At 32.7% G+C, this 15,705-nt stretch overlaps 1 long non-coding RNA gene across 1 annotated transcript in view; it reads left to right on the top strand.

Moving 5' to 3' along the window:
- LOC134539687 (uncharacterized) overlaps window positions 1-15,705 on the top strand; it is a 73,128-nt gene that overhangs the window by 8,457 nt on the left and 48,966 nt on the right. Inside the window, exon 2 of the long non-coding RNA XR_010076343.1 lies at window positions 5,577-5,694. This is a non-coding gene — a long non-coding RNA (uncharacterized LOC134539687). The remainder of the gene's footprint in view (window positions 1-5,576; window positions 5,695-15,705) is intronic.

The following is a 15,705-nucleotide window of genomic DNA, read 5'->3' on the forward strand; positions in this document are numbered from 1 at the left end:
GAAATGTGCACAAAGAAAGAAAGCAGTGATTAAAATAGGTAACAGTAAGCTAATCTAGGCCTATATATGTATTCAAACGAATGTTATTATATGGAAGAGTATACGAAAATAAGCATTAACGTGTAAAGTATAATAATTGTGTGAAAATGAGTACAGTATGCGAAAGAGAACAAAACTGTGTGAATTAGGAAAACGTTTGCAAAAAAATCATTTGTGTGATAAACTGTGTGAATTAGGAAAACGTTTGCAAAAAAATCATTTGTGTGATAAACTGTGTGGAATTCTACAAAATTCGTTATACGGTGCGTACAAACGTGTACGTAAGTGTTAAAAACTATAAATGGGTATGGATAATTTAGGGACAGTATTAATAAAAGTTTAGTAAGCTGTTGAATTCAAAATCTATTAATTTCTAAAGTATTAAATAATACGAAAGAGTAAAGTTTCTTGTAAAGAAAGAGTAAAGTTGTGATAAAAGAAAACGTAGAATCCTTTCGGCACAGCTTACAGGTGTAGGTAGATTCCCAAGCACTTACTTATTCTGGAAACGTCTATAAAGTTCTGAACATTTTAAAAATTATTATGCACAAAACATTCTTCAATATTCTTAAGTGATCAATAAAACATTGTCAACAAGTTTCGGATTTTCCAAATTTTGCGTACTGAGGCTTTACTCAATTTTTTACTTTCAAACACTATTTATTATCCCTTGTACTTATACACGCGCGTATAAAAATTTGTGTTAAAAGAAGGATTAGGATAATATTAACATGGTTTGAAATTAATTTTATAGGTAAGATATTTAAATTCCAATACCGCCTCCCTCCTGTTTTTGTTTTCATAGTTAGTCTTATCATAAATTATTTCAGACAAAGGTTTAATTAATGTTGAGAATGATGACAATAAATTATTATGGATTTGTTTGTAACACCTACTTACAAGAAGGGTTGTTTTGATTTTTTTGTATTTACACCCGTTTCTGTAATGTATGACTACATAAAACTGTATTTCAATAAAAGTTTAGACCATAATTTAGGAAGTTTAAATAAATAAGATAGAATTAAATATTGTACGCCTTACTATACTTGTACCTATTATTCTACCCCTTGTTATATGATTACCGAACATTGCGAACGGTTTAGATAGTGTAGCAACTAAGGTAGTTATGAATTACGTTTGTCCTCCAACCCTTGCAGTTATGTTTGGTCGTATGAAAAATGTATTTTGAAAAGAAATTTTTTTCCCAACGAATTATAGTGCGTTCAATCTGTTGCGATATTTGTCATATTTTTTTAGCTATTGCGATTTTTTTTAATATCAATAAATCTTTCATTTCTACTCCTTTCACGGAATTTGGCTCATAAACGAACGCGACCGATATTTTCCATTACTATATCTTATGTATCAGTTTGGAAGTGATTTTTGCGAAATTACCAAAGTTATCGTGTCTATAAAATGTGTTATATGTATTAACTTTGAGTAGACGTAAACCATATATAATTTTTCCGGTAGACGCACCATGGTAACGGCTACAATAGTTATTGTCTCTTCGTAATCTACCTAAAAGTACAAACGCATTGTTATTATTTATTTCTTACACTCTATTGTACTCATTACAAGGGTTGACGTCACGTGGTCATAAATAGAATGACACAATGTCACTGTTTGTATGTCTATGATTTTCCGTTATAAAACCGAATTAAATTTTTTTTCCCCTCTCTAGGTGCGGAATTCGATAATTGAGTTAATCCTGGAAACTAGCGTTCAGTTTTAATGACGTGTTTGAACAACTAATATTTAACTATCCACATTTATATATTAGCAGGATTATAAAATTTTTAGACTACTTTATAAATAAAGAAAGGACGTTAAAATTCGGATGAATAACATTTTGGACTTAATGTTTTATTTCAAATAAATAAAAATTTCGCCAGTGTTAGCAGCAGTTGGAGTTTGAACCGTGTTGATTCTGATCACGAGTTTCTGGAACTTGTGTTTTGTTCACTGCGCCACCGAAGCTTAATGTCATGAGGGAAATAAAGTTAGTCTATATTGAAGTTTTGAAATCACGTTATTTTTTTCTAAATTTAATGTGTTTGTACGTAGCTTAGAAGAATGTCAGTAATGATGACACGTGTCAATGAAAACAAAGTTGGAAGTTTAGAGTTGATTATTAATAGGTCATTAGCCATTTATGTCAACTTCGCTTCGATTATGTTATGTCTTAGTCTTGATACAATAGGAAAAAATATACAGTTTTAGTGTTGTACATACATGAAACATTGTTGTCTTTAAGTGTATTTCCTATTCGGCATAATGTAGGGGTTATTTCGTGAAAATGAAACAGAAGTTGATGAATAGAAATATGATAGATTGATGCTAGGCTTGATAAATACATTTACGTAAATTGTGTTTTTAACTGAATGTCTATTAGCAAATCACACACACACCGCTATATTTCGCTGCCGGATAAGATACGTCGACCATCGAGTCTTACGATCTACAGAGCAAAATTTTAAACTATATAATGAAGCGGAAAAGACTAGACAAAATCCTTAAACAAAGGCAATTTTTTTACACACATTTTGACTGACACAGTATTAGGGAATGTTATACTTATACTTAAATGTCTTATTGACAGAAATAAAACTTCTAACATGAAGTAGACTATACACATCTAAAGAAAATATGGTAAGACTACGTTACATATGTGCAATATAAATACAACTCTCTACATCGGATGAAATGTTGAAAAAACTATTGGAACAGGTACTAAAATTATATACAACTCAATAATAAAGTTATTAAAATTTTTGTTTTTTCGGTATTATTTATAAACCTCAATATTTTACAATTTTATTTACTACTTGGTACTGCAGAGTAAGAAGTTTGTAAATATTGTATTGACTTAAAAAACTATATCTACTAATCCAACCAAACTTAACTTTAATTACTAGCTAATATTAATAAACGTAACTTTAACTTCCATCTCTTATTCCTCGATTTTCATAATATCACATTTTAAGTTGTAATAAAAAATTGAATGAATTGAAATTCAATACAAATGTACGTTTATTTAAATATTTTGTATTTGACAACTTTTGTAGTACAAACCGGATAAGCTTGGCTTCTTTTGGTTAAAAGATAAGATATTTACCTTAATATGTAGTTTTTGTAATCTTTGCGTATCATCCCTGTGGGAAAAGAGGTGATGTGTGTAAAATATGGGAATTTTGTTTAATTAATACCTACCTTAACTAATAATCAACTATTAGGTAAATCTGATACCAGTATTATATATTTCAAATAAAAAGATGATTGTTTCGGAAAGCTTCAAATAATGTATTTATCTGTAATAAGACGAAAATATTTAAATATTTAATAAATGAAAGTGTAGGAGTAAACGAAGGCATAATCTAGTACAATTAAATAGATTCATGGTTTACAATGTCGTGAAATGGAAAGGTGGTAACCTAAGTGTGATTTCATCTTGTTAAAATATCTCCTCGGAATACACTGAAATGTGAGTTACAAAATCGGGTGTATTTATTTATACTCAAAATTATCACTTTAGACAATATCAATCATAATAGCAATGGATTTAATCTCAATATTCTTTAGTAAAAACGTGTGTAATTCATCGCATGTATTTCTTAAAATGGAACATCAGCAGTACCCTGAAACTGCGTGTGAGAAGCCACATGTTGTTAGCTAGTACTATAAACGAACAAACATTAAAAACTAAAAGATAATGAAATGTATATTCACTGTGTCAAAACATGTTATATTATTCCATTATTATTGGATGCACGCAGAACACTCTCACAGCTCGAGACCGCCCTCGAATGAAAAAAAAAACCGTTGCAATAGTCGTTGCCATGGAGACGCAGAAGGTATCAACAATGCAAAATTCTGTTGCCTTGGATAAAATACAGCTTCCACGACGCAACAGCAAAATGTTTGTATGTATTTTCCGATAGGACTCACGCGCCATAAAATTGTACTTTGATGGTGCTATGTCTAAAACATTCGGTAAAGTGCCAACAACTGTTCAAAGTTTTATCTCAGGCGGATGAACGATGCGTGTATTCATAGAATATGAACACATAATCATTTATTTATATAATAAAGATAAAAATTTTATGTTATATTTCCCTGTAACAAAGTTTCTTTTTTTAATTAATAATTTTTATATTGAATTAAATATAGTATCTTACATTGCATCTGTTGTGTTGACGTGAAAACGTCTTATAAATCGATGAACGCCGGCTGCACGCACGAAAAAGCATGACTCATAGTCACGTTCCGCCTGAGCCGAGAGCGCGGAACAAGCGATATAGAGGCACTATCGGCTTGTGACGCATCTATCTCTCTTCCACTCCATCGGCCGATGCGTCCGAGTGGAAGAGAGACAGCGGCAGCACACAACCTACACGTCAACTGTTTCGTCAACTTTTTATAAAGTGAAGTGAAATGTTAATGTGGTTTCCATTGTTTATTACAACAACAATGGCGGCAAATAAGTTAATTTATTCTTGCATTTTAAGAATTTGATTAGCGATATAATCTTATACATTTGTTATTTAATTATTAAAAAAGTCGCATCGGTCGGAGAGTGCAGTATAATAGGTTATGTTACAATTTTGACTAAAAAAGATTATATCGTATAAAAAGTCAACTGCTTTTGTTTAGTATTCAATGAAAAAAATTATAATTTTCAATTAACTCCTTTTGTATTGTAAAAAATAATGATAATTCAGTTCAATTCATAAAAGTATACAATTTTTCATTAAGGTTTTTATGACGTAATCACGTAAAATTATGGTCCGTTAACCGACTTTAGAGCCAACCCCTTTTTTTGATCATTATAAACGTTTCTCTCATTTGTTATTTTTTTAAGTACAAGTAGTTTATCGTTTTGGAGTGTTTTTATGGTAGGTCTACTGTAGTCGTTGATAAGTGTTTTTTTTATTCATGGTAATTGGGTTTATTTATGTTACCTTGTTAATGTATGTTATAATATTTATGTGATTTATAACAAAAATCTATATATTTTTCTTGGGAGTCATTAACGAGATAAATTCTACGCGTACAAAAAGCTTGTATAAAATTATGCAATTGTCCGTAAGATTAAAAGCATTTAAATATAAAATATATATGCGTTCATGATAAAACAAAGGCCTTTGATAATGAATTTTAAAAAGTAATTTTTCGAAAAAAAATTTCTATAATATATGATAGTAAAAATATTATCGCATCGTCTATGTTTCGTGATTATTTGAGTTTCTTTCAGGTACATGTTTATGAGATTGGTATATATTCATGTTGTTTTAACTTTTATGGGAGCCGTTATTTTAGCTGCACCGGCAACAAATTCTGGCGGCGGTGCAGAAGCAACATGCACGCTCAGCATTATTTTTAAGAATTCTACGTTAAATTACGTGTCCGATAATCGTGTCATAAGTGTTGTTTGCAACACGAGAGCACGCGAGGTTGTATGTCACACATCCCTGGCGTGTGCTGAATGACTCGCAGTGACACACGTGTGGTAAGTGTTACTGGCTGGTGTTGTCCAGACTGCAGCGAGGAGAACTGCTGGTCTCGTGCCAGTCAGCACACGAGCCGGCCAGAGGCCGCACGTGCGTGCCGTAGCAGCGGTCTAATGGGGCAGCCGAGCCACACCACCCTGGCGAGGTAAGCCCTTCTGGGGAGATAACACGACTGTCGGGATCACAGTAGCCTGACGGACGTGACGTGTCATATTTGTGGCGTCAGAGTAACAGACTGCCCGATTGTATGTAAAACTGTTATTTAAGTCGCTTTTACGTATGCGACTTTTGTAAAATTAGCGCCAGTTTTTTTTTTTTTTTCGAAAAAAAAAATTATATTTATGTATTGCAGTCTGTTAATTTTTTTTTGTTGTATTTTAAATAAATTAAATGTGAAGTTTTTGGAACGTCTTTATGCACAGTGACTTTGATGAAGAAATTGAAATTATAGTTGAACTTACTCCTCACAAACTTGGTGATTAATATAAAAGTCTAAATATTGACCAGAAATATTCCTGTAAAATTGTTCAGTACGTGAAAACTACTGTATCACTACAAAATAGTGTTCGCAGTAATACCAGGTTCGGATTCTTATCCTGGCATTTATAATTTGGGTTGTCTCAGTACCTTCGATCGTTAAAATTATTTGTAAACCATTTCACTGGACAGCTTTCCAGTATTAACTGAGCACATTAATAAGCATAAAAAATCCAAATAAAATGCAGTTATTGAATATGCGATTATCTTTTTCAATGGTTTGTAAAAAAATATTTCAATGAAAATTCAATAAAAATATAAAGTTATCCTTAACTTTCAAAATAAATACTTATTATTATCTCAGAAAACGTATTTCATAAATGAAAAAAATGCGTATTCATATGTTGTACAAGGTTAAAATATATTCGTTGTAGTATATATTGGAAATTGGTTTACAAAGAAACCTTTTTTAAAAGTATGGACATTTTTATATGTGAAATATATCTTAGCACTCGGAATACGGCATTAATAGGAGTAATGTTGTGATAATTCTAGTCTGGAAGAGAGATAGTAGACCCACGTGTAGCAGTATAAATCCGTATATTGTCGCTTTCGTTACCATTAGTTATAATTTAAAGTTTGAAAATACGTTAAAAAATGGCATTACACTTTTAATTACTCATTGTCTCCTTCCTCAACCCAAACTGTTCTGAGCTTTGTGGTAGAACGCGCTCTTGGTATATCAAAGTAACGTGGTTCAAATCCCGCCACTAGAATTTTTTTTAACTTTTTCTTTAATAAAACTATAATACAATAATATTGAATCAGCTCAATATTTAAGGTTTGTTTATAAGAAAAACCTACATACTGATTTCAGATGGCTGAATATAAATAAAATTCTTTGTCGAATATCAGGTTCAAAGCCTAGAATTAGTACTTTTTCAAGTCTTTTTCGCTTGTTTTAATGCCGTTTCATTATTAAGATCAAATTATACCCATTAAATAGAATTATTTAATAACTGAAGTGTGATTGCTGCCTATAAATGCAGTAGAAACACAATTTATGTATATGTTTTTATCACGTTCAGCATTATATTGAAGAATTAAACGTTAAATTTCGGGCACGATTTTATTGTAATAACTTCATTTCAACGTGAGAACACATCAATTGGGACGGTACTGAGTGTAGATGTTTACACATCACTGGCCAGTACTGAAAGACTCACAAATTTTTTAATAATTAATTTTTCCCTCTTTATTTATTTCACTCTTTATCCATTACTGAATTCCACGCAGACTAAGTTGCGGACAAAAGCTTGTTACAAATTCATATACGTACTTAATTAAAACTAAAAAATTTAAAAAAATATATTCAAAAATTTCATGGCTGAATTCCAATCCAAAGGATTTTCGGTTCGAATCCCGGCGGCTGCGAATTTTTTTTTGTACTTGTAAAAATAAATACGGCGCACGCAACATTTCAAAAGTTATAAATATATTTGAATTAATGAATTTAAATAAAAGTGAATTTATTAATTAAATTGTACATTTCATTTCACTCCTTTGTTTCAAAATAGTGATAATTCAATAAAAATGATTCAATTTTATTCATAAAAGCATGCAGAGGTAGATTTTATCATACGAAAGCTAGAAAAATTAAAAAAAAAAATTTTAATGCCTAAATGGTTTGGTTGCAAAAACCTATTACGGCTCAGTCTCAGGCCGAATATGATATTTCCTTTTCTTCTGGATCAATCATTTCATCAATGTTTTGTTATGACGTTGTCACGTTAAACTATCGTTCGTAAACAGACTTTACAGACAACCAATTTTTTTGTGCTTATTTTCTGAATTAGTTACTTCCTTTGAACCTCGCATTTTGTTTTTAAATTGCTAGTCTTGAGTTGTTATCTGCGTTCCGTACAAACTAACAAATTTTACATTATGTGTTGGGTTACAGCCAGGGGCGGATCCAGTGATCAGTTTTGGGGGGGGGGGGGGGGGGGACTGGTGCCGGAATAACATTGAACGGTATTGACAACATGGTTCTTATGGAATCCTGGGCATAAAATAATTGTTATAGAATATAACATAGGCATATAATAACACTAACCAGAAGAAAAAAATCAAAAATTAATTTTGAAAAATTAAATATTAAAATTAGGAAGCAAAAGTTTTATTACTGGAACAATTTATCTCAAGTAGAATGTAATACTTGGGGCATTTACAAAGTCATGGGGAAATGAAGTGGGAGTAATTGCAAATTATTCATGAAAAAAATTGGTTTTCTAACTGGATTACTTCAAAACTGGCTAATTACAAAATCTAGCTAATTTGAAAGTACTGCAATTTTAAACTCTTAGAGACCTTCCTCGTTTCCAATAAAATAAAATTTAAAAAAATTCAAACCATGTTTTTTGGCTGTAAAATATGTTTGGTAATTCCCGTAAATCTTTAAAAATAGATTGAGCTGGATTTGAATAAAAACACTTCAATTAATGAAATATACACTGTTTATTGTGTATTATTTTATATTAATGTAATAATATTCATTTTATAAATATGACATGACATAGAACATGTAATAATTGCTGAATAAAAGCATATGAAATAAATTATTTTGCATCATATTGCAATTTAAGAATCATCATGAAGTAAAAATATATAATTAGAGAAAGATACGGCGTTTGCCAGATTTTGAGAAACGCTGAATCACGTGAAAAGGGTCCACTGGTATGTCATAATGAATATGGAGAAGAGCGAGACCCTCAATCATTGTAGTTCGGAGCCACGTTTTGGTGCGACGTAACGTTGAGAAAGTTCTCTCTGCGCTGGCATTGCTGACTGGAAATGTGCAAAGAACATGAAGCAGTGTATAAATAATGTTATATATGTCCTTGTCACAAGCAGCAAGTGCATCAATAGCTGTTTTGGGAAGTTCGGCACCACGAGCTTTTTCAGTTTTCCATGTCTGCTGCCAGTGATAAATTTCACCTTTTAACTTTATTAGCTGAATTTCTTTCGCGCCCTCTAGTAATTGAGAAAACTTGTTTACCAAGAACCGAATTGAATCGTTTATTTCAGCTAAGGTTGTGTTCACTATCAACTCTGGGAGTCTAAATATATCAAGGACTTTAGAAGAAAATCTTGTCTTGATATCGTGTAATATGCCATCTAGAAGTGGTATGAATACTGAAATTCTGTAATAATCCTCTACAGATTGCGACTCTACTGGTACCGGGTAGTTACTGCGATGAACCTGTCGCCCAACAGTCCTGGGTTTCCGAAGCTCAACATTAAGTTTCTCTGCCATTTTCTCTGTCTCGGCATAAATTTCTTTGAAGTAACTGTCACAATCCGCACGACGAGTCTCTAAGACCGAAATAACATTTGTAATACTCTTAGAAACATGTACAAAGTCAAGTGTTTCTTTTTGAAGAAGTTTGCTCAAAGGAAGTGTAAGGGCCAGAACATTACTAAGGCAGAAGACAACAACCAAAAATTTACTTTCACATAGAGCAGCTATAAGTGATGCTGCTTTTCCAGCTACAGATTTGTCTTTCCAGCTAGAAATCTTATCGAGAGCTTCTATTATTTCTGGCAAATCAAAAACAAACTGAAGTACACCGTCATGTCGTTCGACCCATCTTGTATCTGATAAATGAGCTAGTTTTTTCCCAAGAAACTGAAGAAGAGTTTTACTGCGTTTTGGAAAAGAAAAGAAAGAGATAGTTTCTTTCATGATACCCACTGCATTTTGGACCACATGTATCTTTGAAGACTGAGATAGAGAATTGTTAAGTTTGTGATTGTAACATGGCATTTCCACAGCATTGGTTGTCAAACTCTGCACTTCCTTTACTGCACCTCTGTCTTCTGATAACATGACAGAGCAGCCATCAGTACCAATTGCTACACACTGGAGGGGAAGAAGCTGCAATGATTTTATTTTCCTGATAATAATTTGGCCTAGTGACTTTCCTGTAAGAGACAGTTCTTCAGTAGCCGTTGTGACTGGTTTGTTTGTTGAATTATCTTCGGTACCATTCTCAAGTATTGCAAATTTGTTGTTTGTTTGAAGAGCTGTGGTTTCTGACATATCACCAAATGCATCTATAAATGAAACAAAATCTTCCCTTACAACCGTGTTCTGACCAAAATGTACATAGCGAAGGACAAGACTCACTTGGGATTTATTTGACATGTCACTGGTTTCGTCAAATATAATGGCATAAAACCCAGATAATCTTACTCTCTTGAGAATTGTATCTAATATGTCTAGTCCACAGCAGTCGATAAGCTCGTTTTGCACAGTTTTGCTGATATATGTAGCATTAAAATGAGCAGTTTTAATGTGATTTTCAAGTAGTTTATCTCCAGCATCCACCCGAAAACGAAGCATTGCCCGGAAATTTCCTTCATTATGAGTTGGAGCATCGGTAGTAAGTGGACCATCATCCCGATGACCACGGAAAGGAATATTTTGCCTTCCAAGTAGAATAACTGTTTTCACAATCGGTAGTAGTTTTTTCCGATTTTCCTCAGCCTCTTCCAAATGTTGTTCTTTGACAAGACTTACTACCTCGGAGCAAGGATTATGATATGTCTTAAGGAAGTTCTTCCCCATGGCAACTGCAGTCATGTGGTATTGATGGCTTGCATATTGTTTCAAGTAACCTTTAGCTCCAATCAAATCTTTAAAATTCGTAAGAGGTTCTGTAACTAAAGTTTTGAGGGGAACATTTCTGCAGTACCCACCTTCATTCCTAGTTGTAAACCATGGACAATATTTACAAAACAGACCTTTTTTAACATCTGATAGAACCAGCCATTCTTTGTAGGTTTGCAGATGACTCCGCCTCACAAAATTCCGCACAGGCTTTCCAGAGACAACACGGGTGGAATGTGGAAAGACATAAGATTCTGGTGGTTGCCACGGATTTTCTAGCAGAACGGACTTAGTGTAGTCATCAATATTTCCTCCAACAAAGTGGCCAATGTCACTGGAAACACTTCCAACAGAAGACGAAGAGCTAAGTAATGCTGAATGTAATATGCCATTGTTAACCTCATCTGGATAAGGCTTTTGGATATGATATTGATCAGAAGAGCTTGAAGATGATGCAACTTTCTCATCATTATTGATAATCGATGTTAAATCATCTTCCAAAACAATATCATTGTGTGTTTTACCACAATTAAAATCAGTGGGCTGCTCAACTGATTCTGAGGCATCCTCAGAATTCACTTCCACACGTGACTTCTTCTGAGGTGGCCCAAAGAAAGAAGATAGCAAGCTTTGTTTTCCTCCTTGTTGAACAGCCTGTTTAGAAAAAAAAATCATAAACTAGTACAAAAGAATGTTGCAAATCAACATTTTGAGTCTCTGTGAAACAGTGAAACCAACACAAGAAAGTGTTTGGCAATTTGTTGCACTTTTGCCATGCCTATTTTGAGCTAGCCCCTTCACGACAAATTAGCCTGGACACGAGTGTAATGTGTAATTTTAAACAGGTGTTAAGTATTTGCGATATATTAATTTACCAACACCTTGTGGATATTACTTCAGCAGCTGACAATAATATATTTATTTTGGTGGAACACTCGAGTATACAACATACCCGCAAATTTATGTAGGCGGAAGGCCCCTAATTTAATGAACTTGCGCGAGACACAGCATTAAACATGTTTGGGTTAACTGTATAAATCCGCACATATCATATACATAATTTTGTGACAGTATTAGACTGTGGTAATTTGTGAAGAGTAAGAAAACAGTTATAAAATGTCGCTTACTGCGAGCAATTTAAATGTGTCTTTGATGTTAGAATATGAAACGATGGAGTGTTTTGTAATTTGTAATGCTTTGGATGTAGTTGTTTTAAGGTCTTTATATAAACTATTATATTTATAATGCTTTTTAATATTTATAAAATACTTGGTCACCTTTGACTTTGTATCACAGTTAAGTTGAATTCTGCCCTTTTTTTTTATAAATTATTACTTTATAAATGCACATTTAATAGTTGTTTTTTTTGCATTTGACTAAGAAATTATTTACATGCGAATTTCTTAGCTAGGTTACAATTTAATATTCGCCAGATGAGACTTTTTAAACAGTTTGTAACTGTGGTTGGTGTATTATAAACATACTGGTAAAAATATTATTAACTTCAGATGTTATTTTTTTGTTTTGATTAATTCTATTCTATTCATAACATTTAAGTTTGTTTCTGCTTATTGTTTTTGCTTTTTTTATAATTTTCGAAAGTTAGAGAATTTGAATAAATAATTTTTCATAAATTTTAGAAAGTTTACTGTTTGGGACTGTGGCCAGAGAGCCAGAGTTGTTCGCTGATGAAGTCATGCGTACTATATTGTCTCTGAGTGAGACACTGTTCATGGTGTAACAAACTATACTTAGTTCCAAGTCTGCCGCTAGATGCTACCACAGTCTGCTCTATTAGTTGCAATAGCATATCGTCAGTGCAGTATCACGTAATTCCACCACACTTGAAGCAGGTTCATGGGATCTTATTCAAAGCTAATTTGCGCAAAATTAATATAAATAGAACTGAAAATATTTACTACGGGTTTTATTTTTGAGCTGAATACAACTTTAGTAGAATCATTTCCAACAATGTATTTCTTTCTACATACGTAACACATGCGTTATTTTTTCTTACTATAATATTCGTATTTCACAATTTAAAAAAATCATAATAATACAAAAGACATTAAAATAACTTAAATATTTCAGGTTAAATTAATTTTAAGTTGAAAAAAAGTCAAAATCATGTAAAAAAAATGTGTGTTAGATATTGATACACACATTCTGGCAGGATTATTGTCATTTAAAAACTAATTTTATGGTCCGATCAGATGTACAAAAAAGTTCTAATTTATTTTAAAATGCTTAATTGACTTGTACTGTATAAAATAATGAGATGCTTGCGCCTGGTATATAGCAAAAACTTGTGTTGACTTCACTGAAAGGCATTTGTGTAGCTACAGTAGGCTAGTCTAAGAGACTCTCACCATGCTCGAGTAATCCTTGCCACCATACACCTCACAAAAACATGATTTACTGAACACTCACTATTACATTTTCTATCACTGTCTTTCCGCGAAACAATCTCAGACACTACAGCTATCAAGCAGAGTTGCCACATGCGAATTGAGAAATCCTTCAAAAAAAAAACAAAAAAGCACAAATTTCCCATTCAAGATACATGCTATCATTATAAAGTTGTTACCAAGCAATGTTCCCAATTTAGTTGTAATAAATTCCTCGACAAAATCATAAAATTGTAATATTTGATACAAAAAATATTTTCAGATCCTTTGACAAATGAATGTAGGTACGGTGATAAAAAAACAGCATTCCATTTTTTTTTTGCCACTGGCTTTTGGGGGGGGGAAATTTCCCCCATTTCCCCCCCTTTGAATACGCCCCTGGTTACAGCGACAAACAAGTGCTCCGCATAAAACAGCGTATTGGTTTATGCCCGTCATTGCTTCCCGATCGAGTTGCGTTGCTCAAACTTCCCGGCCCAACCTGGGAGATTTCTCCCTGCGGGTCGTGGAATTATGCAACAACAAACAAAGTATTTCGCTTTTCGCCACAGATGTGTAACATCTAACCTCGGTAGCAAGCAAAGTCATGTGACAAATACAATAACTTTTAACTCGGGCACAAATTTGACGTATAATTCTCTAAACATTCACCTACATTTCTGAACGCGAATCACACGTAGTTTCCGCACCCGTTGCCGGAGCAACTACGTCGACTATAGAATTGAATAATCAGTAGACCAAAATTTTAACTTACTTAATAACTATAAAATTAAACGGCTCCAATGAAAGCGGAAAATACTTTATTGAAATACTACTCTCTGGGTCTGGATTATGATTTTCGACAAGGAAGAATTTTATTAAAATACATCTAGTTGAAATTCACTAAACAGTAATACGTAGTGTTTGTGCACATTGGTTCGCGCCCTAGGGCACAGATGGCAGCACCTGCAGGTGGGAGAATGTGAGCCGCCACGAGGCTGCTGACCGCCGCTCTGCCCTGTAGCTCCGGGGCAGAGTGTCCGACCCGCGGTCTGCAGGTCCCGGGTTCGCGCCCCGCGGCGTTCGTGGTTGGAAACCCCGCCAGGGTCGGACCGGGAGGAGCGGTAATGGGCGGAATCAAAAAATCCCCTGAAGATGGCTTCCGCAAGGGAGTGCATTTCTTTATGTGCTCCCTTGCGGAAGCCATCGGCAAGGGGGTTTCTCCCCGGGGCGGACGGAGTTTTGCAAAAAATTCTAATTTTTGAATTAAATCAGTATATTTAAATTATGCTCCTTGTGTAAACAAAAATAAGTGGTGTACAAAATAATTGGGGGGGGGGGGGGGGGGGGGAATGGTGGTGCGTGAGAAGTTATACTTCTTAGGCATTATTAAAAAATAGTTTTTAATTGCATGCAAATAATTAATTACAATAAAATAATAAAATATAAAGGGCTGGAAAAAGATAGTCAACACAATTAGTAAAGTTCAGTTTAAAATTTTAAAAATAAAATAAATAAAATTTAGAGAATAATAAATTTATATCAAATAATTTGTACTAAATATTATAATATTCTTAATTTTAAACATTTATTATTGATTATTTTATTTTTTCAAAGAAAATAAATACATTAAAAAATTTACTTTAGGTTTATTAATTTTTTTAAATGTTTAATATTAACTTTTCATTTTTATCAAAAAAATTTATTAATTTATTTTTATAAATATTTATTATTTATTCAATTTAATAATAAATACTAGAAATAATATTTAATTTGATGTTCGATTTTAATTTTTATCACAAATTTTTTATTTAACTCATTTTTTATATTAAATAACCAATAATATATATTTAACATTAATAATTTAATAATATTTAGTATTATATGTGTTAAATAATAATATTTTAATTTATATCAATAAATATTACATACGGATAGTTAATCTCAATTATATTTAAGTGTATAGAGCCCAATTTTGTTTTACTAATATGTACGAATAGTAAATAATATTTATCAAAATATTCAATTTTAATCACTACTGAATATAATTCGCACTAGTATGAAACTAAAACACGTGTTGTGAATGTAGAAACTATAAGCATGTGGATAAATATTATAAATATGAAAACAGTGATCAGAGGCGACGAGCGTGCCAACATGCGCGACTAATAGAGGTTCTATTTCTATTTTGTTGGTAGCTTTTTTTTTAGACTTAATGAGCGATTTAGCGGACAGCTTCAACCTGTTAATTTTGTGTTACAGTGATGCGCGCGCATCTTAAAATTTTACTCTCATCATTTTTTCATAACGCGCCTAAAGAAGTATAATTTTAAAGAATATGTCAGAGTGTCAGAGCATGAGAATTCATGCTCATTATTTTATTTATAGTCAACTTATCTATTAAGAAAATTTACGTACATTTCTGAATAATGCTCATCAAATAAACCAAGAATTCTTCACGGAGTCCATTTACTAGATTTAAAAAAACTATTCTTCAGAGTTAACGGTTGTGTGAGTTGATAAATATGGAAAAGTATGCATGTGTAGAGAAATACCAAACAACAAAAAGTTCAAAAGGCGGCTTAAATTATGCAGTGCGCAACAGTATAATAAATGTGTGCAA

Source organism: Bacillus rossius, chromosome 15 (genome assembly GCF_032445375.1).
Source record: "Bacillus rossius redtenbacheri isolate Brsri chromosome 15, Brsri_v3, whole genome shotgun sequence".
NCBI lineage: Eukaryota > Metazoa > Arthropoda > Insecta > Phasmatodea > Bacillidae > Bacillus > Bacillus rossius.